Genomic DNA, 6,205 nt, shown 5'->3' with positions numbered 1-6,205 from the left:
CCCGCACTAGTAAGCGCAGTGTTGGCCGACCCCCCACCAGGTGGACTGACGACATCAAGCGAGTCGCAGGGATTCGCTGGATGCAGTTGGCTCAGTATCGTGATGTTTGGAAGTCCCTACAAAAGGCCTATGTCCTGCAGTGGACGTCCATCGGCTGATATGATGATGATGATGATGATTATTCATAACATTTTAATTGGGTTGAATGGGTTGGCCGGTGAAAGCTAATCGCAGATGACGCCTCTTTGAGTTGGTTCCTGTTATAGCGGGGAATTTAAAAGAAGTAACGCGTTTTAAAAACACTTTCAATCTTTTGTGGTTCTAGGTGACCATTCCCAGGAGCAGAGCTTTGTGCTACCACACGCGTCGCGGGTTGCAGATAGCAAAACGGCCCTCAGATATGGGGGTTAGCAGCGAATACCCAATAAGCAGTTGCGGACAGGGAGCGGTTCATCGGAGGGTCGCTGGGGAGCTTGTGGCGGAGTATACCCAAAAAATGGCGTAAAACTCTGTGAAGATGAACGTCAGTGGCGAGTAAGAACCGCTACTATAATCTATGTTCTTTGCTCGGGGAGATAACTCTTGGGATTTGCTAATGCAATAGACTTCAACATACGTTTTACTAAAGGGTGGCTAGTGAGGTGCTCAGACGATTGTGGATCGCATAGAGTAGAGATTGCTGATTTATATGTCAGTATGGTGTTATAAGAAAATCCATCCTTCTGATGAAGATCAGCCAGAAATCTAGCTAATTGTGAGCCATCAGGTTTATTTTGAGAGACATTATTCTGACTTGTCCAGGTAATCCACCTCGCCCATGCTGGTTTATAAGTAGTCAGAGAAGAGGTACGCCAACGTTCATCAACAGACCCTCCTGTTGTTCGGTCCACTCGCTTAGGTGTTCACTCCACCCCCACATTTCCAGACTTTCAGAACCGTCTCCGATACTTTTTGTGGAGGTCGGCTGGTTGATGTGTCTATCAGGACCTGCGGTAGATTCCTGATGGTCCAAAAAGGTGCTACGGCTCTGTTCTTCAGATCTGGCCTCCAATATACCTTCGACCATCTTGGGGCTATTATTAAGAATATGTCCCTGCATTTGTTCCGGTGCGACAGAACCTTCGGCATTAGAAATGGAGGTGGAAACACCCATGCCAGTTGATAGTTCCACGTCTGAGAGAACGCATCGTGGAATACTACTTGCCTGTCCTGATAGTCCAGAGAGCAATAACTGGGAACTACACAAGCGTTCCGTGACACGAACTGATCTATATCCGGGTTCCCTTATTTGGAAAAAAATTGTGTGGTTGCTTGGTGAAGAAAGTGCCATTCCGGAATTCCGTTCAGGCGAGACAAGCGATCTGCTTTCGCATTGTAAACCCCTGGTATATGATGAACTGTAAGATGTATTTTGTGTAAGTCCAAGAGATCTAGAATTTGGTTCAACAGTACTTGAGACCTCGTTCCTCCTTCGTTCCGTAAATATGATACTGTAGTTTGGTTGTCGCATTGCAAATTTAGCGAACTGCAACGGAGGCTCGGACCTTGCCTTTGTAAAGCTTTTAATATTGCAAGCAATTCCTTCTGATTGCAGTGAAGATTCCTTTCTGCAGTTTGCCAACTCCCCGACAGATGTAATTTGTTTACATGCGCACCCCACGCAAGATCTGACGCATCGGTAACCATAGAATGGGTAGGAGGAGGCATGTGGATTAATGACGAATCCTCGTGATGAACTAGCCACTATTGCAGTTCCGTTAGGACTGACTGGGGTAATAGTAAGATTTTCAAATTCTTGGTCGTATGGCTGATGCAGATTCTTTGAAGCTGACGAAAATTCAATCTCCCACGAGGGACAACAAAACTTGCGAAATTCAACATTCCCAATAAGCTTTGAAGATCCTTTAGACTGATTTTTCGCTTTGTTTTGGATCGTGCTATCATTCTTTCCATTTTTACGCATTTCTTTATGGATAGAGACTTGTTGTTTAGCCGGGAATTAAACACGTAGGTCTGTTCCAAAATCTGACTGGGTTGTAGAATGAATTTTGTATAATTTATTTTTCATCCCAGATGTTCTAAAAGATTTATTGTGAACATAGCATGATTCTCCAGTACCTGGCGACTTTGGTTGACGATCAGAAAATCGTCTAAATAAACTATTACACGTATGCCTACGTGACTTCGCAGTCTTCCGGATATTATTTTTAATATGTAATCTGGTGCACCTATTTGTGTCCATCGGTCGAGATACAGGATCAGCTGACCGGCACAAAATCGACTCGGTGAGTCAATACCTTCTGGTTTTACCTCTCCTATCCCGGTGAAAGGAATTAAAGTTGTCAGCGTTTGTTACATTAGATCTTGGAGCATACGACTCTTTCACATCAGATCTTGGAGCATATGACTGCGTCACGTTTTTAAAGGTATTTCTTTTCGGTTCGTGGACGGTAATATTTATTTTAGAAGATGTACCTTGACCTGTTCGCGGAGCAGAAACACGATCCTTTTCGCGTGGCCAGAAGACCTTTCTTACTCCCCCCCGCTTTCTCAAGAGTGACTGTAAATTTTTCGGGCTCAAATAAGTTTTGGTATGATGGTGGTATCTTTCGAATACTATTCTTGTGAAGCGGGTCCTTAATAAAAGACAAAATAGACTCTCTTCTTTGTTGAATCAGTTCAGCTCTGTGGCCCCAGACCAGCTGAAAAGCATCATTTGATAACTTAGAATAGTCGCCACTTACAAAAATGTCGTGGATTTTTTCATTAACTTCCTCGTACCTTAGATCAGGTGTATCTTTGGCCCACGCAAAAAAAACTTCGTAGATTCATTTCCAATTGATCTTTTTGCTTAATTAAAGCAAAGCTTAAGGCTGCAAATGCTTTCTCTGCATTGACCAGAGTGCGAGAGGTGTCATACCGCGTTACCTCTTCTTTTACCTCCCAATCAGTAAAACCTGGACTATGGCGGTAATTTTTCTGAACATCAGAATAGCGAACGTCACGCAAATTAGCATCGTCCAATCGCTGAACCTCCTTAAGGATTTTTAGAAATTTTGAAGGCGTTTTCAACACATCGGGATCCTTTACAGTAGTCCTCATAGGCAAAGAAAATTCTGTATCTGGTTCTTGTTCAATAGTACTGGAGCAATAATGTTCACTGCCCCCATTAAAGTCATTGTCACAATTACTAGACGTAATTTTGTTCTTAAGTTCGCTTACCTCTTCCATTAAACGTTTAATCCTTCGTTCTTTCCTACGTTTAGCTTTTTTTACGATGTCGGCGCAATCGCTTATTACTCGAGGAATCGGAAGAGGAACTAGAACTTGAACTAGATGACGAACCACTCAGTTTTCGTTTCCGAGAAGGCACTTCATTAGAACAATGTAACTCCAGAATTTCTTCGGCATTCTCTGGATTTTCCATAACTATTTAGTTGTAGGTAGCTATCTACCATAAAATTTAAGGTAATATTATTAAAGTTGTTAACGTTATATTAAGTTTCACGAAATCCAATAGGTTAGATTTGCCGTAGAAAGTAGGTACCTTTGACACCTATATATAACCACCTATTATCTATGTATCTAAGGTAGGTACAATAAAATTATAAAGATAGGTAGGTAGGTTCGAAACTTTCAAACTTAAAATATAAATTTTCAAAGTAGACCAACGAACATAAAAGAAGGTAGAAAGTAAAAAATAAATTGTTCTCGAACGGCATCGCCGTTAATAATCTCGACACTTATGCACGATTCAGAATCCAATCAAACCGAAAATTCTGAAGTAGTTGTTTGGAGAAAATAATACTTCTTTCTTCATCATGCACAAAATATTATCTTTGTGGAGAGTAATAGGAAAATATTTCAACATACCTGGGTAACACACTACACTTCAACAAAGTTTTAGCAAAAATTAAGTATTACTTGTATCTAAATTATCTACAGCTCTGTTGCCACTTGTATAATAAGATATCGATCCTTAGTAGGTACTGTGTTGACGGGACGGAAACAACGACGTCAAGGATTCAAAAAGCGCCTACTAAAGACAAGGCGATCTCTGCTGGTGGTGGTGGAATGTGTGAAAGAGAAGGCAATAGGAGGTAGAAACAGAGAAAAAAAGGGACAGAAATAGGGGTGTCTCTGTCACTTATTATAAGCTTAAAATAACGGTCAAGTTGTTTAATGTTTTGTTTTCCAACTCTTTCGGAAATCAATGCATTAAAGTGACAAATTATGATATTTGTTATTTGTAACAAATATTGTAAATGTAATTATGAACTTTTATAACTAGGTTCAGAACTGGGATTGTTCAGAACCTAGTTAGATGATAAGTATCATTTATTTTGTTGGGCGACAATTACAAAACTCAATAAAATACATAAAATTTTAATAAAAAAAATACAACCGACTTCAAAACCTAAAAACGCACCCACAAAACTAAAAAGCGAAAAATAACATCATAATATGTTCTACCTGCTGATCAGTATGAAGGCGGTGCTAAGCCGGTGATGTATTAATTCAAGCCATGTGAGAATATCTTATAGATTTACATTTTGCAGACAGTGTTGTTTCATGTGGTCCTGTCAGAAATGGCTTAAATTAATTATCCTTACATTATAACCTATTCAATAAAAAAAGAATCATAAAAATCGGTAAAGAAACACCAAAGTTATACAAGAAATATGCTAAGCTATCGCGCGTGAATACTAATTCATGCTATATGGATTATTTTTGTGTAACGGTTGCCGCGCTCGACGCGACTCGCGGTGGGAGGAATAAATAAAGATGTGCAGCCTTAATGAGTAGGGTAGGGGTAGTGTAGGGGTAGGAGTAAGGTTGTGTTAGGGTAGAGGTAGGGTTGGGATAGGGTAGGGTAGGGGTAGGGTAGGGGTAGGGTAGGGTAGGATAGCGGTAGTTGAAAGTTTACAACGACTTTCACGCGGACGAAGTCGCGGGCGTCCGCTAGTACTAAATATTCCTCCAAATGGGAAGTTCTAACGATACACATCCTATTTTTAACCGACTTCAAAAAGGAGGAGGTTCTCAATTCGGTCGGTATTTTTTTTTTTTTTTTTTTTATGTATGTACACCGATTACTCAAAGACGCCTGGACCGATTTCAAAAATTCTTTTTTTGTTTGAAACGGTATAGCCCCCATTTGGTCCCATTGCCATCATGTCAAGATCTGATGGTGGAATCCTGGAGAAATTGAGGGGAACTTTCAAAAATTATATGGGTGTCTAGTGTGTTCGTATACTTTTCCATTTAGTATTTTTAAGCACTATAATTTCATGAAGGTTTAAAGTCGATCTGATGATGGAGCCATAAAACAGACGAGGGAACTCCTCGGCGATTCACAGCAGTTACCTTGTGTTTGGGCTTGCTTAATTTGTATTAATGAGAACTTTCCACATAGATAGGTTGTGACTGTCATTTAGGGGTTTGGTGATGAAGACCAAGGACAATTAAGGGAACTCCTTAACAGTTTACAGTAACTACCTTGTGTTTGGCCTTGGTTAATTCGTATTGCTGAGAACTTTCTACCTATATGAGTTGTGTCTGTTATTAGGGATCTGATGATGAAGACCAAGGTCAATTAAGGGAACTCCTTAACGGTTTACGGTAGCTACCTTGTGCTTGGGCTTGATTAATTTGTATTGCTGAGCATTTTGTACCAAAATGGGTTGTGACTGTCATTAGGGTAGGGTTCTGATGTATTCGTTTGAGATGAAATTTTACACTAAAAATGGAAAAATAATAAAGATTTTAATATTTTAATAAAAAAGATACAACCGACTTCAAAACCTAAAAACGTACCCTCTAAAATAAAAAGCGAAAAATAACATCATAATATGTTCTACCTGCTGATCAGTATGAAGGCGGTGCTTAGCCGGTGTTGTCTTAATTAAAGCCATTTCTGACAGGACCACATGAAACAACACTGTCTGCAAAATCTAAATCTATAAGATATTCTCACATGGCTTGAATTAATACATCACCGGCTTAGCACCGCCTTCATACTGATCAGCAGGTAGAACATATTATGATGTTATTTTTCGCTTTTTAGTTTAGCGGGTACGTTTTTAGGTTTTGAAGTCGGTTGTATTTTTTTTATTAAAATTTTTATTATTGTTGAACGATACTTTGAAATATCAATAGAATATATGTATTTGACGAATCATCGAAACTGTATTACTTGACTCAC

This window comes from Bicyclus anynana, chromosome Z (genome assembly GCF_947172395.1).
Source record: "Bicyclus anynana chromosome Z, ilBicAnyn1.1, whole genome shotgun sequence".
NCBI classification, from domain to species: Eukaryota; Metazoa; Arthropoda; class Insecta; order Lepidoptera; family Nymphalidae; genus Bicyclus; species Bicyclus anynana.
Note: the sequence above shows the minus strand (reverse complement) of the source record.